This window comes from Schistocerca gregaria, chromosome 10 (assembly GCF_023897955.1).
Source record: "Schistocerca gregaria isolate iqSchGreg1 chromosome 10, iqSchGreg1.2, whole genome shotgun sequence".
NCBI lineage: Eukaryota > Metazoa > Arthropoda > Insecta > Orthoptera > Acrididae > Schistocerca > Schistocerca gregaria.
Genome location: NC_064929.1, coordinates 50138350 through 50165981, shown reverse-complemented (window position 1 = coordinate 50165981; position 27632 = coordinate 50138350).

The window sequence follows — 27632 nt, the reverse complement described above, 5'->3', positions numbered from 1 at the left end:
ACTGTTGTATTCAATCACGATGTAATTTCTGTGTTTCATCAACACTTTGAAGGTCCACAGATTACAGAATGCATCCAGATGTGCATCGGAAAGTACTACTGGTCTTCCAGGGAACGATCAAAGCGTAGACTGTTTGAGACATTACTCAAGTGGAGCAATGTGCGCATGGTGACTGTTGTATTCAATCCTGATGCAATTTCTGTGTCTCATCAACACTCTGATTGTCCACAGATTACTTAAAGCCACCAGACGTCCATCAGAAACTATTACTGGTCTCGCAGGGTACGATCAAAGCGTAGACTGTTTGAGACATTACTCAAGTGGAGCAATGTGCGCATGGTGACTGTTGTATTTAATCCCGATGCAATTTCTGGGTTTCATCAACACTCTGATAGTCCACAGATTACAGAATGCCTCCAGATGTGCATCGGAAACTACCACTGGTCTTCCAGGGAACGATCAAAGCGTAGAATGTTTGAGACATTACTAACATGGAGGAAAGTGCGCAAGATGACTGTTGTATTCAATCACGATGCAATTTCTGTGTGTCATCAACACTTTGAAGGTCTACAGATTACAGAATGCATCCAGATGTGCATCGGAAACTTCTACTGGTCTTCCAGGGAACGATCAAATCGTAGACTGTTTGAGACATTACTCCCGTGGAGCAATGTGCGCATGGTGACTGTTGTATTCAATCCCGATGCAATTTCTGTGTTTCATCAACACTCTGATAGTCCGAAGATTACAGAATGCCACCAGACGTCCATCAGAAACTATGACTGGTCTCGCAGGGTACGATCAAAGCGTAGACTGTTTGAGACATTACTTCTGTGGAGGAAAGTGAGCATTGTGACTGTTGTATTCAATCTCGATGCAATGTCTGTGTTTCATCAACACTCTGATAGTCCACAGATTACAGAGTGCCACCAGATGTGCATCGGAAACTACTACTGGTCTTCCAGGGAACGATCAAAGCGTAGATTGTTTGAGACATTACCCCGTGGAGCAAAGTGCGCATGGTTACTGTTGTATTCAATCCCGATGCAATTTCTGTGTCTCATCAACACTCTGATAGTCCACAGATTACTTAATGCCACAAGATGTGCATCGGAAAGTACTACTGGTCTTCCATTGAACGATCAAAGCGTAGACTGTTTGAGACATTACTCCCGTAGAGGAAAGTGCACATGGTGACAGTTGTATTCAATCCCGATGCAATTTCTGTGTTTCATCAACATTCTGATAGTCCATAGATTACAGAATGCCTCCAGATGTGCATCGGAATCTACTACTGGTCTTCCAGGGAAGGATCAAAGCGTAGACTGTTTGAGACATTACACCCGTGGAGGAAAGTGCGCATGGTTACTGTTGTATTCAATCCCGATGCAATATCTGTGTTTCATCAACACTTTGAAGGTCCACAGATTGCAGAATGCCTCCAGATGTGCATCGGAAACAACTACTGGTCTTCCAGGGAACGATCAAAGCGTAGACTGTTTGAGACATTACTCCCATGGAGGAAAGTGCGCGTGGTGACTGTTGTATTCAATCCCGATGCAATTTCTGTGTTTCATCAACACTCTGATAGTCCATAGATTACAGAATGCCTCCTGATGTGCATCGGAATCTACTACGGGTCTTCCAAGGAACGATCAAAGCGTAGACTGTTTCAGACATTACTCCCATGAAGGAAAGTGCGCATGGTGAATGTTGTATTTCCTCCCATGAAAGTTCTGTGTTTCATCAACACTCTGATAGTGCACAGATTACAGATTGCCTCCAGATGTGCAACGCAAACTACTACTGGTCTTCCAGGGAACGATCAAAGCGTAGACTCTTAGAGACATTACTCCCATGGAGGAAAGTGCGATGGTGACTGTTGTATTCAATCCCGATGGAATTTCTGTGTTTCATCAACACTCTGATAGTCCACAGATTACAGAATGCATCCAGATGTGCATCGGAAACTACCACTGGTCTTCCAGGGAACGATCAAAGCGTAGAATGTTTGAGACATTACTAACATGGAGGAAAGTGCGCATGGTGACTGTTGTATTCAATCACGATGCAATTTCTGTGTTTCATGAACACTTTGAAGGTCCACAGATTACAGAATGCATCCAAATGTGCATCGGAAACTACTACTGGTCTTCCAGGGAACGATCAAAGCGTAGACTGTTTGAGACATTACTCCCGTGGAGCAATGTGCGCATGGTGACTGTTGTATTCAATCCCGATGCAATTTCTGTGTCTCATCAACACTCTGATTGTCCACAGATTGCTTAATGCCACCAGATGTGAATCGGAAACTACTACTGGACTTCCAGGGAACGATCAAAGCGTAGACTGTTTGAGACATTACTCACGTGGAGAAAGTGCGCATGGTGACTGTTGTATTCAATCCCGATGCAATTTCTGTGTTTCATCAACACTATGATAGTCCGAATATTACAGAATGCCACCAGACGTGCATTGGAAACTACTACTGCTCACCAGGGAACGATCAAATCGTTGACTCTTAGAGACATTACTCCCATGGAGGAAAGTGCGCATGGTGACTGTTGTATTCAATCTGGATGCAATTTCTGTGTTTCATCAACACTCTGATAGTCCACAGATTACAGAATGCCTCCAGATCTGCATCGGAAACTACCACTGGTCATCCAGGGAACGATGAAAGCGTAGACTGCTTGAGACATTACTCCCGTGGAGGAAAGTGAGCATGGTGACTGTTGTATTCAATCCCGTTGCCATTTCTGTGTTTCATCAACACTCTAATAGTCCACAGATTACAGAATGCCTCCAGACGTGCATCGGAAACTACTACTGGTCTTCCAGGGAAGGATCAAAGCGTAGACTGATTGAGACATTACTCCCGTGGAGGAAAGTGAGCATGGTGACTGTTGTATTCAATCCCGAAGCCATTTCTGTGTCTCATCAACACTCTGATAGTCCACAGATTACTTAATGCCACAACATGTGCATCGGAATGTACTACTGGTCTTCCAGGGAACGATCAAAGTGTAGACTGTTTGAGACATTACTCCCTTGGAGGAAAGTGCGCATGGTGACTGTTGTATTCAATCCCGGTGCAATTTCTGTGTTTCATCAACACTTTGAAGGTCCACAGATTGCAGAATGCCTCCAGATGTGCATCGGAAACTACTACTGGTCTTCCAGGGAACGATCAAAGCGTAGACTGTTTGAGACATTACTCCCATGGAGGAAAGTGCGCATGGTGACTGTTGTATTCAATCCCGATGCAATTTCTGTGTTTCATCAACACTTTGATAGTCCATAGATTACAGAATGCCTCCTGATGTGCATCGGAATCTACTACTGGTCTTCCAGGGAACGATCAAAGCGTAGGCTGTTTCAGACATTACTCCCATGAGGGAAAGTGCGCATGGTGAATGTTGTATTTCCTCCCGATGAAATTTCTGTGTTTCATCAACACCCTGATAGTCCACAGATTACAGAATGCCTCCAGATGTGCATCGAAAACTACTACTGGTCTTCCAGGGAACGATCAAATCGTAGACCCTTAGAGACATTACTCCCATGGAGGAAAGTGCGATGGTGACTGTTGTATTCAATCCCGATGCAATTTCTGTGTTTCATCAACACTCTGATAGTCCACAGATTACAGAATGCCTCCAGATGTACATCGGAAACTACCACTGGTCTTCCAGGGAACGGTCAAAGCGTAGAATGTTTGAGACATTACTATAATGGAGGAAAGTGCGCATGGTGACTGTTGTATTCAATCACTATGCAATTTCTGTGTTTCATCAACACTTTGAAGGTTCACAGATTACAGATTGCATCCAGATGTGCATCGGAAACTACTACTGGTCTTCCAGGGAACGATGAAAGCGTAGATTGTTTGAGACATTACTCCCGTGGAGCAATGTGCGCATGATGACTGTTGTATTCAATCCCGATGCCATTTCTGTGTCTCATCAACACTCTGATTGTCCACAGATTGCTTAATGCCACCAGATGTGCATCGGAAACTACTACTGGTCTTCCAGGGAACGATCAAAGCGTAGACTGTTTGAGACATTACTCCCGTGGAGAAAGTGCGCATGGTGACTGTTGTATTCAATCCCGATGCAATTCCTGTGTTTCATCAACACTACGATAGTCGGCAGATTACAGAATGCCACCACACGTGCATTGGAAACTACTACTGCTCTTCCAGGGAACGATCAAAGCGTAGACTCTTAGAGACATTACTCCCATGGAGGAAAGTGCACATGGTGACTGTTGTATTCAATCTCGATGCAATTTCTGTGTTTCATCAACACTCTGATAGTCCACAGATTACAGAATGCCTCCAGATCTGCATCGGAAACTACCACTGGTCTTCCAGGGAACGATCAAAGCGTAAACTGTTTGAGACATTACTCCCGTGGAGGAAAGTGAGCATGGTGACTGTTGTATTCAATCCCGATGCCATTTCTGTGTTTCATCAACACTCTAATAGTCCACAGATTACAGAATGCCTCCAGACGTGCATCGGAAACTACTACTGGTATTCCAGGGAACGATCAAAGCGTAGACTGTTTGAGACATTACTCCAGTGGAGGAAAGTGACCATGGTGACTGTTGTATTCAATCCCGATGCAATTTCTGTGTTTCATCAACACTCTGATAGTCCACAGATTACAGAAAGCCACCAGATGTGCAACGTATACTACTACTGATCTTCCAGGGAACGATCAAATCGTAGACTGTTTGAGAATTTACTCCCGTGGATGAAAGTGCGCATGGTGACAGTTGTACTCAATCCCGATGCAATATCTGTATTTCATCAACACTTTGAATGTCCACAGATTACAGAATGCCTACAGATGTGCATCGGAAACTACTACTGGTCTTCCAGGGAACGTTCAAAGCGTAGACTGTTTGAGAAATTACTCCCATGGAGGAAAGGGCGACTGGTGACTGTCGTGTTTAATCCCGATGCAATTACTGAGTTTCATCAACACTCTGATAGTCCACAGATTACAGAATGCCTCCAGATGTGCATCGGAAACTACTACTTTACTTCCAGGGAACGATCAAAGCGTAGACTCTTAGAGACATTACTCCCATGGAGAATAGTGAGCATGGTCACTGTTGTATTCAATCCCGATGCAATTTCTGTGTTTCATCAACATTCTGATAGTCCACAGTTTACAGAATGCCTCCAGATGTGCATCGGAAACTACCACTGGTCTTCCAGGGAACGATCAATGCGTAGAATGTTTGAGACATTACTAACATGGAGGAAAGTGCGCATGGTGACTGTTGTATTCAATCCCGATGCAATTTCTGTGTCTCATCAACACTCTGATTGTCCACAGATTACTTAAAGCCACCAGATGTGCATCGGAAACTGCTACTGGTCTTCCAGAGAACGATCAAAGCGTAGACTGTTTGAGACATTACTCCCGTGGAGAAAGTGCGCATGGTGACTGTTGTATTCAATCCCGATGCCATTTCTGTGTTTCATCAACACTATGATAGTCGGCAGACTACAGAATGCCACCAGACGTGCATCAGAAACTACTACTGGTCTTCCAGGGAACGATCAAAGCGTAGACTGTTTGAGACATTAATCCCGTGGAGAAAGTGCACATGGTGACTGTTGTATTCAATCCCGATGCAATTTCTGTGTTTCATCAACACTATGATAGTCGGCAGATTACAGAATGCCACCACACGTGCATTGGAAACTACTACTGCTCTTCCAGGGAACGATCAAAGCGAAGACTCTTAGAGACAATACTACCATGGAAGAAAGTGCGCATGGTGACTGTTGTATTCAATCTCGATGCAATTTCTGTGTTTCATCAACACTCTGATAGTCCACAGATTACAGAATACCTCCAGATCTGCATCGGAAACTACCACTGGTCTTCCAGGGAACGATCAAAGCGTAGACTGTTTGAGACATTACTCCCGTGGAGGAAAGTGAGCATGGTGACTGTTGTATTCAATCCCGATGCCATTTCTATGTTTCATCAACACTCTAATAGTCCACAGATTACAGAATGCCTCCAGACGTGCATCGGAAACTACTACTGGTCTTCCAGGGAACGATCAAAGCGTAGACTGTTTGATACATTACTCCCGTGGAAGAAAGTGACCATGGTGACTGTTGTATTCAATCCCGATGCAATTTCTGTGTTTCATCAACACTCTGATAGTCCACAGATTACAGAAAGCCACCAGATGTGCATCGTAAACTACTACTGATCTTCTAGGGAACGATCAAATCGTAGACTGTTTGAGAAATTACTCCCGTGGATGAAAGTGCGCATGGTGACAGTTGTATTCAATCCCGATGCAATACCTGTATTTCATCAACACTTTGAAGGTCCACAGATTACAGAATGCCTACAGATGTGCATCGGAAACTACTACTGGCCTTCCAGGGAACGATCAAAGCGTAGACTGTTTGAGAAATTACTCCCATTCAGGAAAGGGCGACTGGTGACTGTCGTATTTAATCACGATGCAATTACTGAGTTTCATCAACACTCTGATAGTCCACAGATTACAGAATGCCTCCAGATGTGCATCGGAAACTACTACTGGTCTTCCAGGGAACGATCAAAGCGTAGACTCTTAGAGACATTACTCCCATGGAGAAAAGTGAGCATGGCGACTGTTGTATTCAATCCCGATGCAATTTCTGTGTTTCATAAACACTCTGATAGTCCACAGATTACAGAATGCCTCCAGATGTGCATCGGAAACTACTACTGTTCTTCCAGGGTAAGATCAAAGCGTAGATTGTTTGAGACATTACCCCGTGGAGCAAAGTGCGCATGGTGACTGTTGTATTCAATCCCGATGCAATTTCTGAATCACATCAACACTCTGATAGTCCGAAGATTACTTAATGCCACAAGATGTGCATCGGAAAGTACTACTGGTCTTCCAGGGAACGATCAAAGCGTAGACTGTTTGAGACATTACTCCCATGGAGGAAAGTGCGCATGGTGACATTTGTATTCAATCCCGATGCAATATCTGTGTTTCATCAACACTTTGAAGGTCCACAGATTACAGAATACATCCAGATGTGCATCGGAAACTACTACTGGTCTTCCAGGGAACGATCAAAGCGTACATTCTTTGAGACATTACTCCCATGGAGAAAAGTGCACATGGTGACTGTTCTATTCAATCCCGATGCAATTTCTGTGTTTAATCAACACTCTGATAGTCCACAGATTACAGAATACCTCCAGATGTGCATCGGAAACTACTACTGGTCTTCCAGGGAACAATCAAAGCGTAGACTGTTTGAGACATTACTCCCATGGAGGAATGTGCGCATGGTGGCTTTTGTACTCAATCAAAATGCAATTACTGTGTTTCATCAACATTCTGACAGCCCACAGATTACAGAATGCCTCCAGATGTGCATCGGAAACTACTACTGGTCTTCTAGGGAACGATTAAAGCGTAAACTGTTTGAGAAATTACTCCCATGGAGGAAAGGGCGCATGGTGACGGACGTATTCAGTCCCGATGCAATTTTTGTGATTCATCAACACTCTGATAGTCCACAGATTACAGAACGCCTCCAGATGTGCATCAGAAACTACTACAGGTCTTCCAGGGAACGATCAAAGCGTAGACTCTTTGAGACATTACTCCCGTGGAGAAATGTGCGCATGGTGACTGTTGCATTCAATCCCAATGCAATTTCTGTGTCTCATCAACACTCTGATTGTCCACAGATTACTTAAAGCCACCAGATGTGCATCGGAAACTACTACTGGTCTTCCAGAGAACGATCAAAGCGTAGACTGTTTGAGACATTACTCCCGTGGAGAAAGTGCGCATGGTGACTGTTGTATTCAATCCCGATGCCATTTCTGTGGTTCATCAACACTATGATAGTCGGCAGATTACAGAATGCCACCAGACGTGCATCGGAAACTACTACTGGTCTTCCAGGGAACGATCAAAGCGTAGACTGCTTGAGACATTACTCCCGTGGAGAAAGTGCGCATGGTGACTGTTGTATTCAATCCCGATGCAATTTCTGTGTTTCATCAACACTATGATAGTCGGCAGATTACAGAATGCCACCACACGTGCATTGGAAACTACTACTGCTCTTCCAGGGAACGATCAAAGCGTAGACTCTTAGAGACAATACTACCATGGAGGAAAGTGCGCATGGTGACTGTTGTATTCAATCTCGATGCAATTTCTGTCTTTCATCAACACTCTGATAGTCGACAGATTACAGAATACCTCCAGATCTGCATCGGAAACTACCACTGGTCTTCCAGGGAACGATCAAAGCGTAGACTGTTTGAGACATTACTCCCGTGGAGGAAAGTGAGCATGGTGACTGTTGTATTCAATCCCGATGCCATTTCTATGTTTCATCAACACTCTAATAGTTCACAGATTACAGAATGCCTCCAGACGTGCATCGGAAACTACTACTGATCTTCCAGGGAACGATCAAATCGTAGACTGTTTGAGAAATTACTCCCGTGGATGAAAGTGCGCATGGTGACAGTTGTATTCAATCCCGATGCAATACCTGTATATCATCAACACTTTGAAGGTCCACAGATTACAGAATGCCTACAGATGTGCATCGGAAACTACTACTGGTCTTCCAGGGAACGATCAAAGCGTAGACTGTTTGAGAAATTACTCCCATTCAGGAAAGGGCGACTGGTGACTGTCGTATTTAATCACGATGCTATTACTGAGTTTCATCAACACTCTGATAGTCCACAGATTACATAATGCCTCCAGATGTGCATCGGAAACTACTACTGGTCTTCCAGGGAACGATCAAAGCGTAGACTCTTAGAGACATTACTCCCATGGAGAAAAGTGAGCATGGTGACTGTTGTATTCAATCCCGATGCAATTTCTGTGTTTCATAAACACTCTGATAGTCCACAGATTACAGAATGCCTCCAGATGTGCATCGGAAACTACTACTGTTCTTCCAGGGAAAGATCAAAGCGTAGATTGTTTGAGACATTACCCCGTGGAGCAAAGTGCGCATGGTGACTGTTGTATTCAATCCCGATGCAATTTCTGAATCACATCAACACTCTGATAGTCCGAAGATTACTTAATGCCACAAGATGTGCATCGGAAAGTACTACTGGTCTTCCAGGGAACGGTCAAAGCGTAGACTGTGTGAGACATTACTCCCATGGAGGAAAGTGCACATGGTGACTGTTCTATTCAATCCCGATGCAATTTCTGTGTTTAATCAACACTCTGATAGTCCACAGATTACAAAATACCTCCAGATGTGCATCGGAAACTTCTACTGGTCTTCCAGGGAACGATCAAAGCGTAGACTGTTTGAGACATTACTCCCATGGAGGAATGTGCGCATGGTGGCTTTTGTACTCAATCAAAATGCAATTTCTGTGTTTCATCAACATTCTGACAGCCCACAGATTACAGAATGCCTCCAGATGTGCATCGGAAACTACTACTGGTCTCCTAGGGAACGATTAAAGCGTAAACTGTTTGAGAAATTACTCCCATGGAGAAAAGGGCGCATGGTGACGGACGTATTCAGTCCCGATGCAATTTCTGTGTTTCATCAACACTCTGAAGGTCCACAGATTACAGAATGCCTCCAGATGTGCATAGGAAACTACTTCTGGTCTTCCAGGGAACGATCAAAGCGTAGACTGTTTCAGACATTTCTCCCATGGAGGAAAGTGCGCATGGTGACTGTTGTATTCAATCCCGATGCAATTTCTGTGTTTAATCAACTCTCTGATAGTCCACAGATTACAGAATACCTCCAGATGTGCATCGGAAACTACTACTGGTCTTCCAGGGAACGATCAAAGCGTAGACTGTTTGAGACATTACTCCCATGGAGGAAAGTGTTCATGGTGACTTTTGTACTCAATCCCAATGCAATTTCTGTGTCTCATCAACACTCTGATTGTCCACAGATTACTTAAAGCCACCAGATGTGCATCGGAAACTACTACTGGTCTTCCAGAGAACGATCAAAGCGTAGACTGTTTGAGACATTACTCCCGTGGAGAAAGTGCGCATGGTGACTGTTGTATTCAATCCCGATGCTATTTCTGGGTTTCATCAACACTCTGATAGTCCACAGATTACAGAAAGCCACCAGATGTGCATCGGAAACTACTACTGGGCTTCCAGGGAACGATCAAATCGTAGACTGTTTGAGACATTACTCCCGTGGATGAAAGTTCGCATGGTGACAGTTGTATTCAATCCCGATGCAATATCTGTGTTTCATCAACACTTTGAAGGTCCACAGATTACAGAATGCATCCAGATGTGCATCGGAAACTACTACTGGTCTTAAAGACAACGATCAAATCGTGGACTATTTGAGGCATTACTCAAATGGAGGAAAGTGCACAAGGTGACTGTTGTATTAAATCCCGATGCAATATCTGTGTTTCATCAACACTCTGATAGTCCACAGATTAAGGAATGCCACCAGATGTGCATCGGAAACTACTACTGGTCTTCCAGGGAACGATCAAACCGTAGACTGTATGAGACATTACTCCCGTGCAGTAAAGTGCGCATGGTGACTGTTGTATTTGATCCCGACGCAATTTCAGTGTTTCATCAACACTCTGATAGTCCACAGATTACAGAATGCCACCAGACGTGCATCGGAAACTACTACTGGTTTCCACTGAACGATCAAAGCGTAGACCTTTTGAGACCTTACTCCCAATGAGGAAAGTGCGCATGGTGACCGTTGTATTCAATCCGGATTCAAGTTGTGTGTTTCATCAACACTCTGATAGTCCGCAGATTACAGAATGCAACCAGATGTGCATCGGAAACTACTACTGGTCTTCCAGGGAACGATCAAAGCGTAGACTGTTTCAGACATTACTCCTGTGAAGGAAAGTGCGCATGGCGACTGTTGTATTCAATCCCGATGCAATTTCTGTGTTTCATCAACCCTCTGATAGTCCACAGATTGCAGATTGCCTCCAGAAGAGCATCGGAAACTACTACTGGTCTTCCAGGGAACGATCAAAGCGTAGACTGTTTGAGAGATTACTCCCATGGAGGGAAGTGCGCATGGTGACTGTTGTATTCAATCTCAATGCAATTTCTTTGTTTCATCAACTCTCTGATAGTCCACAGATTACAGAATGCCTCCAGATGTGCATCGAAAACTACTACTGCTCTTCCAGGGAACGATCAAAGCGTGGACTGTTTGAGACATTACTCCCATGGAGGAAAGTGCGCCTGGTGACTGTTGTATTCAATCCCGATGCAATTTCTGTGTTTCATGAACATTCTGATAGTTCACAGATTACAGAATGCCTCCAGATGTGCATTGGAAACTACTACTGGTCTTCCAGAGAACGATCAAAGCATAAACTGTTTGAGACATTACTAACATGGAGGAAAGTGCGCATGGTGACTGTTGTATTCAATCTCGATGCAATTTCTGTGTTTCATCAACACTCTGATAGTCCACAGATTACAGAATGCCTCCAGATCTGCATCGGAAACTACCACTGGTCTTCAAGGGAACGATCAAAGTGTAGACTGTTTGAGACATTACTCCCGTGGAGGAAAGTGAGCATGGTGACTGTTGTATTCAATCCCGATGCCATTTCTGTGTTTCATCAACACTCTAATAGTCCACAGATTACAGAATGCCTCCAGACTTGCATCGGAAACTACTACTGTTCTTCCAGGGAACGATCAAAGCGTAGACTGTTTGAGACATAACTCCCGTGAAGGAAAGTGACCATGGTGACTGTTGTATTCAATTCCGATGCAATTTCTGTGTTTCATCAACACTCTGATAGTCCACAGATTACAGAAAGCCACCAGATGTGCATCGTAAACTACTACTGATCTTCCAGGGAACGATCAAATCGTAGACTGTTTGAGAAATTACTCCCGTGGATGAAGTGCGCATGGTGACAGTTGTATTCAATCCCGATGCAATATCTGTATTTCATCAACACTTTGAAGGTCCACAGATTACAGAATGCCTACAGATGTGAATCGGAAACTACTACTGGTCTTCCAGGGAACGATCAAAGCGTAGACTGTTTGAGAAATTACTCCCATGGAGGAAAGGGCGACTGGTGACTGTCGTATTTAATCACGATGCAATTACTGAGTTTCATCAACACTCTGATAGTCCACAGATTACAGAATGCCTCCAGATGTGCATCGGAAACTATTACTGGTCTTCCAGGGAACGATCAAAGCGTAGACTCTTAGAGACATTACTCCCATGGAGAAAAGTGAGCACGGTGACTGTTGAATTCAATCCCGATGCAATTTCTGTGTTTCATAAACACTCTGGTAGTCCACAGATTACAGAATGCCTCCAGATGTGCATCGGAAACTACTACTGTTCTTCCAGGGAAAGATCAAAGCGTAGATTGTTGGAGACATTACCCCGTATAGCAAAGTGCGCATGGTGACTGTTGTATTCAATCCCGATGCAATTTCTGAGTCACATCAACACTCTGATAGTCCGAAGATTACTTAATGCCATAAGATGTGCATCGGAAAGTACTACTGGTCTTCCAGGGAACGATCAAAGCGTAGACTGTTTGAGACATTACTCCCGTGGAGGAAAGTGCGCATGGTGACATTTGTATTCAATCCCGATGCAATATCTGTGTTTCATCAACACTTTGAAGGTCCACAGATTACAGAATACCTCCAGATGTGCATCGGAAACTACTACTGGTCTTCCAGGGAACGATCAAAGCGTAGACTCTTTGAGACATTACTCCCATGGAGGAAAGTGCACATGGTGACTGTTCTATTCAATCCCGATGCAATTTCTGTATTTCATCAACACTCTGATAGTCCACAGATTACAGAATACCTCCAGATGTGCATCGGAAACTACTACTGGTCTTCCAGGGAACGATCAAAGCGTAGACTGTTTCAGACATTACTCCCATGGAGGAAAGTGCGCATGGTGACTGTTGTATTCAATCCCGATGCAATTTCTGTGTTTCATCAACACTCTGATAGTCCACAGATAACAGAATGCATCCAGATGTGCATTGGAAACTACTACTGGTCTTCCAGGGAACGATCAAAGCGCAGACTCTTTGAGACATTACTCCCATGGAGGAAGGTGCGCATGGTGACTGTTGTATTCAATCCCGATGCTATTTCTGTGTTTCATCAACACTCTGATAGTCCACAGATTACATAATGCCTCCAGATGTGCATCGGAAACTACTACTGGTCTTCCAGGGAACGATGAAAGCTTAGACTGTTTCAGACATTACTCCCGTGGAGGAAAGTGCGCATGGTGACTGTTGTATTCAATTCCGATGCAATATCTGTGTTTCATCAACACTTTGAAGGTCCACAGATTACAGAATTCCTCCAGATGTGCATCGGAAACTACTACTGGTCTTCCAGGTATCGATCAAAGCGTAGACTCTTTGAAACATAACTCCCATGGAGGAAAGTGCGCATGGTGACTGTTGTATTCAATCCCGATGCAATTTCTGTGTTTAATCAACACTCTGATAGTCCACAGATTACAGAATACCTCCAGATGTGCATCGGACACTACTACTGGTCTTTCAGGGAACGATCAAAGCGTAGACTGTTTGAGACATTACTCCCATGGAGGAAAGTGTTCATGGTGACTTTTGTACTCAATCCCAATGCAATATCTGTGTTTCATCAACACTCTGACAGCCCACAGATTACAGAATGCCTCCAGATGTGCATCGGAAACTACTACTGGTCATCGAGGGAACGATCATAGCGTAGACTGTTTGAGACATTACTCCCATGGAGGACAGTGCTCATGGTGACTGTTGTATTCAATCCCGATGCAATTTCTGTGTTTCATCAACACTCTGATAGTCCACAGATTACTGAATGCCTCCAGATGTGCATCGGAAACTACTACTGGTCTTCCACTGAACGATCAAAGCGTAGACCTTTTGAGACCTTACTCCCAATGAGGAAAGTGCGCATGGTGACCGTTGTATTCAATCCCGATTCAAGTTGTGTGTTTCATCAACACTCTGATAGTCCGCAGGTTACAGAATGCAACCAGATGTGCATCGGAAACTACTACTGGTCTTCCAGGGAACGATCAAAGAGTAGACTGTTTGAGACATTACTCCTGTGAAGGAAAGTGCGCATGGCGACTGTTGTATTCAATCCCGATGCAATTTCTGTGTTTCATCAACACTCTGATAGTCCACAGATTGCAGATTGCCTCCAGAAGAGCATCGGAAACTACTACTGGTCTTCCAGGGAACGATCAAAGCGTAGACTGTTTGAGAGATTACTCCCATGGTGGGAAGTGCGCATGGTGACTGTTGTATTCAATCTCAATGCAATTTCTTTGTTTCATCAACTCTCTGATAGTCCACAGATTACAGAATGCCTCCAGATGTGCATCGAAAACTACTACTGCTCTTCCAGGGAACGATCAAAGCGTGGACTGTTTGAGACATTACTCCCATGGAGGAAAGTGCGCCTGGTGACTGTTGTATTCAATCCCGATGCAATTTCTGTGTTTCATGAACATTCTGATAGTTCACAGATTACAGAATGCCTCCAGATGTGCATTGGAAACTACTACTGGTCTTCCAGAGAACGATCAAAGCATAAACTGTTTGAGACATTACTAACATGGAGGAAAGTGCGCATGGTGACTGTTGTATTCAATCTCGATGCAATTTCTGTGTTTCATCAACACTCTGATAGTCCACAGATTACAGAATGCCTCCAGATCTGCATCGGAGACTACCACTGGTCTTCAAGGGAACGATCAAAGTGTAGACTGTTTGAGACATTACTCCCGTGGAGGAAAGTGAGCATGGTGACTGTTGTATTCAATCCCGATGCCATTTCTGTGTTTCATCAACACCCTAATAGTCCACAGATTACAGAATGCATCCAGACTTGCATCGGAAACTACTACTGGTCTTCCAGGGAACGATCAAAGCGTAGACTGTTTGAGACATAACTCCCGTGAAGGGAAGTGACCATGGTGACTGTTGTATTCAATCCCGATGCAATTTCTGTGTTTCATCAACACTCTGATAGTCCACAGATTACAGAAAGCCACCAGATGTGCATCGTAAACTACTACTGATCTTCCAGGGAACGATCAAATCGTAGACTGTTTGAGAAATTACTCCCGTGGATGAAGTGCGCATGGTGACAGTTGTATTCAATCCCGATGCAATATCTGTATTTCATCAACACTTTGAAGGTCCACAGATTACAGAATGCCTACAGATGTGAATCGGAAACTACTACTGGTCTTCCAGGGAACGATCACAGCGTAGACTGTTTGAGAAATTACTCCCATGGAGGAAAGGGCGACTGGTGACTGTCGTATTTAATCACGATGCAATTACTGAGTTTCATCAACACTCTGATAGTCCACAGATTACAGAATGCCACCAGATGTGCATCGGAAACTACTACTGGTCTTCCAGGGAACGATCAAAGCGTAGACTCTTAGAGACATTACTCCCATGGAGAAAAGTGAGCACGGTGACTGTTGAATTCAATCCCGATGCAATTTCTGTGTTTCATAAACACTCTGGTAGTCCACAGATTACAGAATGCCTCCAGATGTGCATCGGAAACTACTACTGTTCTTCCAGGGAGAGATCAAAGCGTAGATTGTTTGAGACATTACCCCGTATAGCAAAGTGCGCATGGTGACTGTTGTATTCAATCCCGATGCAATTTCTGAGTCACATCAACACTCTGATAGGCCGAAGATTACTTAATGCCATAAGATGTGCATCGGAAAGTACTACTGGTCTTCCAGGGAACGATCAAAGCGTAGACTGTTTGAGACATTACTCCCGTGGAGGAAAGTGCGCATGGTGACATTTGTATTCAATCCCGATGCAATATCTGTGTTTCATCAACACTTTGAAGGTCCACAGATTACAGAATACCTCCAGATGTGCATCGGAAACTACTACTGGTCTTCCAGGGAACGATCAAAGCGTAGACTCTTTGAGACATTACTCCCATGGAGGAAAGTGCACATGGTGACTGTTCTATTCAATCCCGATGCAATTTCTGTGTTTCATCAACACTCTGATAGTCCACAGATTACAGAATACCTCCAGATGTGCATCGGAAACTACTACTGGTCTTCCAGGGAACGATCAAAGCGTAGACTGTTTCAGACATTACTCCCATGGAGGAAAGTGCGCATGGTGACTGTTGTACTCAATCCCAATGCAATATCTGTGTTTCATCAACACTCTGACAGCCCACAGATTACAGAATGCCTCCAGATGTGCATCGGAAACTACTACTGGTCATCGAGGGAACGATCATAGCGTAGACTGTTTGAGACATTACTCCCATGGAGGACAGTGCTCATGGTGACTGTTGTATTCAATCCCGATGCAATTTCTGTGTTTCATCAACACTCTGATAGTCCACAGATTACAGAATGCCTCCAGATGTGCATCGGCAACTACTACTGGTCTTCCACTGAACGATCAAAGCGTAGACCTTTTGAGACCTTACTCCCAATGAGGAAAGTGCGCATGGTGACCGTTGTATTCAATCCCGATTCAAGTTGTGTGTTTCATCAACACTCTGATAGTCCGCAGATTACAGAATGCAACCAGATGTGCATCGGAAACTACTACTGGTCTTCCAGGGAACGATCAAAGCGTAGACTGTTTGAGACATTACTCCCGTGGAGAAATGTGCGCATGGTGACTGTTGTATTCAATCCCGATGCAATTTCTGTGTCTCATCAACACTCTGATTGTCCACAGATTACTTAAAGCCACCCGATGTTCATCGGAAACTACTACTGGTCTTCCAGAGAACGATCAAAGCGTAGACTGTTTGAGACATTACTCCCGTGGAGAAAGTGCGCATTGTGACTGTTGTATTCAATCCCGATGCAATTTCTGTGTTTCATCAACACTCTGATAGTCCGCAGATTACAGAATGCCACCAGACGTGCATCGGAAACTACTACTGGTTTTCCAGGGAACGATCAAAGCGCAGACTGTTAGAGACATTACTTCTGTGGAGGAAAGTGAGCATTGTGACTGTTGTATTCAATCCAAATGCAATTCCTGTGTTTCATCAACACTCTGATAATCCACAGATTACAGAGTGCCACCAGATGTGCATCGGAAACTACTACTGGTCTTCCAGGGAACGATCAAAGCGTAGACTGTTAGGGGCATTACTAACATGGAGGAAAGTGCGCATGGTGACTGTTGTATTCAATCCCGATGCAATTCCTGTGTTCCATCAACACTCTGATAGTCCTCAGATTACAGAATGCCTCCAGACGTGCATCGGAAACTACTACTGGTCTTCCAGGGAACGATCAAAGCGCAGACTGTTTGAGACATTACTCCCATGGAGGAAAGTGAGAATGGTGACTGTTGTATTCAATCCCGATGCAATTTCTGTGTTTCATCAACACTCTGATAGTCCACAGATTACAGAAAGCCACCAGATGTGCATCGGAAACTACTACTGGGCTTCCAGGGAACGATCAAATCGTAGACTGTTTGAGACATTACTCCCGTGGATGAAAGTGCGCATGGTGACTGTTGTATTCAATCCCGATGCAATATCTGTGTTTCATCAACACTATGAAGGTCCACAGATTACAGAATGCATCCAGATGTGCATCGGAAACTACTACTGGTCTTAAAGGGAACGATCAAATCGTAGACTATTTGAGGCATTACTCAAATGGACGAAAGTGCACAAGGTGACTGTTGTATTAAATCCCGATGCAATATCTGTGTTTCATCAACACTCTGATAGTCCACAGATTAAGGAATGCCACCAGATGTGCATCGGAAACTACTACTGGTCTTCCAGGGAACGATCAAACCGTAGACTGTATGAGACATTACTCCCGTGCAGTAAAGTGCGCATGGTGACTGTTGTATTTAATCCCGATGCAATTTCAGTGTTTCATCAACACTCTGATAGTCCACAGATTACAGAATGCCACCAGACGTGCATCGGAAACTACTACTGGTCTTCCACTGAACGATCAAAGCGTAGACCTTTTGAGACCTTACTCCCATGGAGGAAAGTGCGCATGGTGACCGTTGTATTCAATCCCGATGCAATTTCTGTGTTTCAACAACACTCTGATAGTCCACAGATTACAGAAAGCCACCAGATGTGCATCGGAAACTACTACTGGGCTTCCAGGGAACGATCAAATCGTAGACTGTTTGAGACATTACTCCCGTGGATGAAAGTGCTCATGGTGACTGTTGTATTCAATCCCGATGCAATTTCTGAGTCACATCAAAACTCTGATAGCCCGAAGATTACTTAATGCCACAAGATGTGCATCGGAAAGTACTACTGGTCTTCCAGGGAACGATCAAAGCGTAGACTGTTTGAGACATTATTCCCGTGGAGGAAAGTGTGCATGGTGACATTTGTATTCAATCCCGATGCAATTTCTGTGTTTCATCAACACTCTGATAGTCCACAGATAACAGAATGCATCCAGATGTGCATTGGAAACTACTACTGGTCTTCCAGGGAACGATCAAAGCGCAGACTCTTTGAGACATTACTCCCATGGAGGAAGGTGCGCATGGTGACTGTTGTATTCAATCCCGATGCTATTTCTGTGTTTCATCAACACTCTGATAGTCCACAGATTACATAATGCCTCCAGATGTGCATCGGAAACTACTACTGGTCTTCCAGGGAACGATGAAAGCTCAGACTGTTTCAGACATTACTCCCGTGGAGGAAAGTGCGCATGGTGACTGTTGTATTCAATTCCGATGCAATATCTGTGTTTCATCAACACTTTGAAGGTCCACAGATTACAGAATTCCTCCAGATGTGAATCGGAAACTACTACTGGTCTTCCAGGTATCGATCAAAGCGTAGACTCTTTGAAACATAACTCCCATGGAGGAAACTGCGCATGGTGACTGTTCTATTCAATCCCGATGCAATTTCTGTGTTTAATCAACACTCTGATAGTCCACAGATCACAGAATACCTCCAGATGTGCATCGGAAACTACTACTGGTCTTCCAGGGAACGATCAAAGCGTAGACTGTTTGAGACATTACTCCCATGGAGGAAAGTGTTCATGGTGGCTTTTGTACTCAATCCTAATGCAATATCTGTGTTTCATCAACACTCTGACAGCCCACAGATTACAGAATGCCTCCAGATGTGCATCGGAAACTACTACTGGTCATCGAGGGAACGATCATAGCGTAGACTGTTTGAGACATTACTCCCATGGAGGAAAGTGCTCATGGTGACTGTTGTATTCAATCCCGATGCAATTTCTGTGTTTCATCAACACTCTGATAGTCCACAGATTACAGAATGCCTCCAGATGTGCATCGGAAACTACCACTGGTCTTCCAGGGAATGATCAAAGCGATGAATGTTTGAGACATTACTAACATGGAGGAAAGTGCGCATGGTGACTGTTATATTCAAACCCGATGCAATTTCTGTGTTTCATCAACACTTTGAAGGTCCACAGATTACAGAATGCATCCAGATGTGCATCGGAAACTACTACTGGTCTTCCAGGGAACGATCAAAGCGTAGACTGTTTGAGACATTACTCCCGTGGAGAAATGTGCGCATGGCGACTGTTGTATTCAATCCCGATGCAATTTCTGCGTCTCATCAACACTCTGATTGTCCACAGATTACTTAAAGCCACCCGATGTTCATCGGAAACTACTACTGGTCTTCCAGAGAACGATCAAAGCGTAGACTGTTTGAGACATTACTCCCGTGGAGAAAGTGCGCATGGTGACTGTTGTATTCAATCCCGATGCAATTTCTGTGTTTCATCAACACTCTGATAGTCCGCAGATTACAGAATGCCACCAGACGTGCATCGGAAACTACTACTGGTTTTCCAGGGAACGATCAAAGCGCAGACTGTTAGAGACATTACTTCTGTGGAGGAAAGTGAGCATTGTGACTGTTGTATTCAATCCAAATGCAATTCCTGTGTTTCATCAACACTCTGATAATCCACAGATTACAGAGTGCCACCAGATGTGCATCGGAAACTACTACTGGCCTTCCAGGGAACGATCAAAGCGTAGACTGTTAGGGGCATTACTAACATGGAGGAAAGTGCGCATGGTGACTGTTGTATTCAATCCCGATGCAATTTCTGTGTTCCATCAACACTCTGATAGTCCTCAGATTACAGAATGCCTCCAGACGTGCATCGGAAACTACTACTGGTCTTCCAGGGAACGATCAAAGCGCAGACTGTTTGAGACATTACTCCCATGGAGGAAAGTGAGAATGGTGACTGTTGTATTCAATCCCGATGCAATTTCTGTGTTTCATCAACACTCTGATAGTCCACAGACTACAGAAAGCCACCAGATGTGCATCGGAAACTACTACTGGGCTTCCAGGGAACGATCAAATCGTAGACTGTTTGAGACATTACTCCCGTGGATGAAAGTGCGCATGGTGACTGTTGTATTCAATCCCGATGCAATATCTGTGTTTCATCAACACTATGTAGGTCCACAGATTACAGAATGCATCCAGATGTGCATCGGAAACTACTACTGGTCTTAAAGGGAACGATCAAATCGTAGACTATTTGAGGCATTACTCAAATGGACGAAAGTGCACAAGGTGACTGTTGTATTAAATCCCGATGCAATATCTGTGTTTCATCAACACTCTGATAGTCCACAGATTAAGGAATGCCACCAGATGTGCATCGGAAACTACTACTGGTCTTCCAGGGAACGATCAAACCGAAGACTGTATGAGACATTACTCCCGTGCAGTTAAGTGCGCATGGTGACTGTTGTATTTAATCCCGATGCAATTTCAGTGTTTCATCAACACTCTGATAGTCCACAGATTACAGAATGCCACCAGACGTGCATCGGAAACTACTACTGGTCTTCCACTGAACGATCAAAGCGTAGACCTTTTGAGACCTTACTCCCATGGAGGAAAGTGCGCATGGTGACCGTTGTATTCAATCCCGATGCAATCTCAGTGTTTCAACAACACTCTGATATTCCACAGATTACAGAATGCCACCAGACGTGCATCGGAAACTACTACTGGTCTTCCACTGAACGATCAAATCGTAGACTGTTTGAGACATTAGTCCCGTGGATGAAAGTGCTCATGGTGACTGTTGTATTCAATCCCGATGCAATTTCTGAGTCACATCAAAACTCTGATAGTCCGAAGATTACTTAATGCCACAAGATGTGCATCGGAAAGTACTACTGGTCTTCCAGGGAACGATCAAAGCGTAGACTGTTTGAGACATTACTCCCGTGGAGGAATGTGCGCATGGTGACATTTGTATTCAATCCGGATGCAATATCTGTGTTTCATCAACACTTTGAAGGTCCACAGATTACAGAATACCTCCAGATGTGCATCGGAAACTACTACTGGTCTTCCAGGGAACGATCAAATCATAGACTCTTTGAGACATTACTCCCATGGAGGAAAGTGCACATGGTGACTGTTCTATTCAATCCCGATGCAATTTCTGTGTTTAATCAACACTCTGATAGTCCACAGATTACAGAATACCTCCAGATGTGCATCGGAAACAACTACTGGTCTTCCAGGGAACGATCAAAGCGTAGACTGTTTCAGACATTACTCCCATGGAGGAAAGCGCGCATGGTGACTGTTGTATTCAATCCCGATGCAATTTCTGTGTTTCATCAACACTCTGATAGTCCACAGATAACAGATTGCATGCAGATGTGCATTGGAAACTACTACTGGCCTTCCAGGGAACGATCAAAGCGTAGACTCTTTGAGACATTACTCCCATGGAGGAAGGTGCGCATGGTGACTGTTGTATTCAATCATGATGCTATATCTGTGTTTCATCAACACTCTGATAGTCCACAGATTACATAATGCCTCCAGATGTGCATCGGAATCTACTACTGGTCTTCCAGGGAACGATGAAAGCTTAGACTGTTTCAGACATTACTCCCGTGGAGGTAAGTGCGCATGTTGACTGTTGTATTCAATTCCGATGCAATATCTGTGTTTCATCAACACTTTGAAGGTCCACAGATTACAGAATTCCTCGTGATGTGCATCGGAAACTACTACTGGTCTTCCAGGTAACGATCAAAGACTAGACTCTTTGAAACATAACTCCCATGGAGGAAAGTGCGCATGGTGACTGCTGTATTCAATCCCGATGCAATTTCTGTGTTTAATCAACACTCTAATAGTCCACAGATTACAGAATACCTCCAGATGTGCATCGGAAACTACTACTGGTCTTCCAGGGAGCGATCAAAGCGTAGACTGTTTGAGACATTACTACCATGGAGGAAAGTGTTCATGGTGACTTTTATACTCAATCCCAATGCAATTTCTGTGTTTCATCAACACTCTGACAGCCCACAGATTACAGAATGCCTCCAGATGTGCATCGGAAACTACTGCTGGTCATCGAGGGAACGATCAAAGCGTAGACTGTTTGAGACAATACTCCCATGGAGGAAAGAGCTCATGGTGACTGTTGTATTCAATCCCGATGCAATTTCTGTGTTTCATCAACACTCTGATAGTCCACAGATTACAGAATGCCTCCAGATGTGCATCGGAAACTACCACTGGTCTTCCAGGGAACGATCAAAGCGTAGAATGTTTGAGACATTACTCCCGTGGAGAAATGTGCGCATGGTGACTGTTGTATTCAATCCCGATGCAATTTCTGTGTGTCATCAACACTCTGATTGTCCACAGATTAATTAAAGCCACCCGATGTGCATCGGAAACTACTACTGGTCTTCCAGAGAACGATCAAAGCGTAGACTGTTTGAGACATTACTCCCGTGGAGAAATGTGCGCATGGTGACTGTTGTATTCAATCCCGATGCAATTTCAGTGTTTCATCAACACTCTGATAGTCCACAGATTACAGAATGCCACCAGACGTGCATCGGAAACTACTACTGGTCTTCCACTGAACGATCAAAGCGTAGACCTTTTGAGACCTTACTCCCATGGAGGAAAGTGCGCATGGTGACCGTTGTATTCAATCCCGATGCAATCTCAGTGTTTCAACAACACTCTGATATTCCACAGATTACAGAATGCCACCAGACGTGCATCGGAAACTACTACTGGTCTTCCACTGAACGATCAAATCGTAGACTGTTTGAGACATTAGTCCCGTGGATGAAAGTGCTCATGGTGACTGTTGTATTCAATCCCGATGCAATTTCTGAGTCACATCAAAACTCTGATAGTCCGAAGATTACTTAATGCCACAAGATGTGCATCGGAAAGTACTACTGGTCTTCCAGGGAACGATCAAAGCGTAGACTGTTTGAGACATTACTCCCGTGGAGGAATGTGCGCATGGTGACATTTGTATTCAATCCGGATGCAATATCTGTGTTTCATCAACACTTTGAAGGTCCACAGATTACAGAATACCTCCAGATGTGCATCGGAAACTACTACTGGTCTTCCAGGGAACGATCAAATCATAGACTCTTTGAGACATTACTCCCATGGAGGAAAGTGCACATGGTGACTGTTCTATTCAATCCCGATGCAATTTCTGTGTTTAATCAACACTCTGATAGTCCACAGATTACAGAATACCTCCAGATGTGCATCGGAAACAACTACTGGTCTTCCAGGGAACGATCAAAGCGTAGACTGTTTCAGACATTACTCCCATGGAGGAAAGCGCGCATGGTGACTGTTGTATTCAATCCCGATGCAATTTCTGTGTTTCATCAACACTCTGATAGTCCACAGATAACAGATTGCATGCAGATGTGCATTGGAAACTACTACTGGCCTTCCAGGGAACGATCAAAGCGTAGACTCTTTGAGACATTACTCCCATGGAGGATGGAGCGCATGGTGACTGTTGTATTCAATCATGATGCTATATCTGTGTTTCATCAACACTCTGATAGTCCACAGATTACATAATGCCTCCAGATGTGCATCGGAATCTACTACTGGTCTTCCAGGGAACGATGAAAGCTTAGACTGTTTCAGACATTACTCCCGTGGAGGTAAGTGCGCATGTTGACTGTTGTATTCAATTCCGATGCAATATCTGTGTTTCATCAACACTTTGAAGGTCCACAGATTACAGAATTCCTCGTGATGTGCATCGGAAACTACTACTGGTCTTCCAGGTAACGATCAAAGACTAGACTCTTTGAAACATAACTCCCATGGAGGAAAGTGCGCATGGTGACTGCTGTATTCAATCCCGATGCAATTTCTGTGTTTAATCAACACTCTAATAGTCCACAGATTACAGAATACCTCCAGATGTGCATCGGAAACTACTACTGGTCTTCCAGGGAGCGATCAAAGCGTAGACTGTTTGAGACATTACTACCATGGAGGAAAGTGTTCATGGTGACTTTTATACTCAATCCCAATGCAATTTCTGTGTTTCATCAACACTCTGACAGCCCACAGATTACAGAATGCCTCCAGATGTGCATCGGAAACTACTGCTGGTCATCGAGGGAACGATCAAAGCGTAGACTGTTTGAGACAATACTCCCATGGAGGAAAGAGCTCATGGTGACTGTTGTATTCAATCCCGATGCAATTTCTGTGTTTCATCAACACTCTGATAGTCCACAGATTACAGAATGCCTCCAGATGTGCATCGGAAACTACCACTGGTCTTCCAGGGAACGATCAAAGCGTAGAATGTTTGAGACATTACTCCCGTGGAGAAATGTGCGCATGGTGACTGTTGTATTCAATCCCGATGCAATTTCTGTGTGTCATCAACACTCTGATTGTCCACAGATTAATTAAAGCCACCCGATGTGCATCGGAAACTACTACTGGTCTTCAAGAGAACGATCAAAGCGTAGACTGTTTGAGACATTACTCCCGTGGAGAAATGTGCGCATGGTGACTGTTGTATTCAATCCCGATGCAATTTCTGTGTCTCATCAACACTCTGATTGTCCACAGATTACTTAAAGCCACCCGATGTGCATCGGAAACTACTACTGGTCTTCCAGAGAACGATCAAAGCGTAGACTGTTTGAGACATTACTCCCGTGGAGAAAGTGCGCTTGGTGACTGTTGTATTCAATCCCGATGCAATATCTGTGTTTCATCAACACTCTGATAGTCCGCAGATTACAGAATGCCACCAGACGTGCATCGGAAACTACTACTGGTCTTCCAGGGAACGATCAAAGCGCAGACTGTTAGAGACATTACTTCTGTGGAGGAAAGTGAGCATTGTGACTGTTGTATTCAATCCAAATGCAATTCCTGTGTTTCATCAACACTCTGGTAGTCCACAGATTACAGAATGCCTCCAGATGTGCATCGGAAACTACTACTGTTCTTCCAGGGAAAGATCAAAGCGTAGATTGTTTGAGACATTACCCCGTATAGCAAAGTGCGCATGGTGACTGTTGTATTCAATCCCGATGCAATTTCTGAGTCACATCAACACTCTGATAGTCCGAAGATTACTTAATGCCACAAGATGTGCATCGGAAAGTACTACTGGTCTTCCAGGGAACGATCAAAGCGTAGACTGTTTGAGACATTACTCCCGTGGAGGAAAGTGCGCGTGGTGACATTTGTATTCAATCCCGATGCAATATCTGTGTTTCATCAACACTTTGAAGGTCCACAGATTACAGAATACCTCCAGATGTGCATCGGAAACTACTACTGGTCTTCCAGGGAACGATCAAATCGTAGACTCTTTGAGACATTACTCCCATGGAGGAAAGTGCACATGGTGACTGTTCTATTCAATCCCGATGCAATTTCTGTGTTTAATCAACACTGTGATAGTCCACAGATTACATAATGCCTCCAGATGTGCATCGGAAACTACTACTGGTCATCCAGAGAACGATCAAAGCGTAGACTGTTTCAGACATTACTCCCGTGGAGGAAAGTGCGCATGGTGACAGTTGTATTCAATTCCGATGCAATATCTGTGTTTCATCAACACTTTGAAGGTCCACAGATTACAGAATTCCTCGAGTTGTGCATCGGAAACTACTACTGGTCTTCCAGGGAACGATCAAATCGTAGACTCTTTGAGACATTACTCCCATGGAGGAAAGTGCACATGGTGACTGTTCTATTCAATCCCGATGCAATTTCTGTGTTTAATCAACACTGTGATAGTCCACAGATTACATAATGCCTCCAGATGTGCATCGGAAACTACTACTGGTCTTCCAGGGAGCGATCAAAGCGTAGACTGTTTGAGACATTACTCCCATGGAGGAAAGTGTTCATGGTGACTTTTGTACTCAATCCCAATGCAATTTCTGTGTTTCATCAACACTCTGACAGCCCACAGATTACAGAATGCCTCCAGAAGCGCATCGGAAACTACCACTGGTCTTCCAGGGAACGATCAAAGCGTAGAATGTTCGAGACATTACTCCCGTGGAGAAATGTGCGCATGGTGACTGTTGCATTCAATCACGATGCAATTTCTGTGTCTCATCAACACTCTGATTGTCCATAGATTACTTAAAGCCACCCGATGTGCATCGGAAACTACTACTGGTCTTCCAGAGAACGGTCAAAGCGTAGACTGTTTGAGACATTACTCCCGTGGAGAAATGTGCGCATGGTGACTGTTGTATTCAATCCCGATGCAATTTCTGTGTCTCATCAACACTCTGATTGTCCACAGATTACTTAAAGCCACCCGATGTGCATCGGAAACTACTACTGGTCTTCCAGAGAACGATCAAAGCGTAGACTGTTTGAGACATTACTCCCGTGGAGAAAGTGCGCATGGTGACTGTTGTATTCAATCCCGATGCAATTTCTGTGTTTCATCAACACTCTGATAGTCCGCAGATTACAGAATGCCACCAGACGTGCATCGGAAACTACTACTGGTCTTCCAGGGAACGATCAAAGCGCAGACTGTTAGAGACATTACTTCTGTGGAGGAAAGTGAGCATTGTGACTGTTGTATTCAATCCAAATGCAATTCCTGTGTTTCATCAACACTCTGATAATCCACAGATTACAGAGTGCCACCAGATGTGCATCGAAAACTACTACTGGTCTTCCAGGGAACGATCAAAGCGTAGACTGTTAGGGACATTACTAACATGGAGGAAAGTGCGCATGGTAACTTTTGTATTCAATCCCGATGCAATTTCTGTGTTCCATCAACACTCTGATAGTCCTCAGATTACAGAATGCCTCCAGACGTGCATCGGAAACTACTACTGGTCTTCCAGGGAACGATCAAAGCGTTGACTGTTTCAGATATTACTCCCCTGGAGCAAAGTGCGCATGTTGACTGTTGTATTCAATCCCGATGCAATTTCTGTGTTTCATCAACACTCTGATAGTCCACAGATTACAGAATGCAACCAGATGTGCATCGGAAACTACTTCTGGTCTTCCAGGGAACGATCAAAGCGTAGACTGTTAGAGACACTACTCCCATGGAGGAAAGTGCGCATGGTTACTGTTGTATTCAATCCCAATGCAATTTCTGTGTTTCATCAACACTCTGATAGTCCACAGATTACAGAAAGCATCCAGATGTGCATCGGAAACTACCACTGGTCTTCCAGGGAACGATCAAAGCG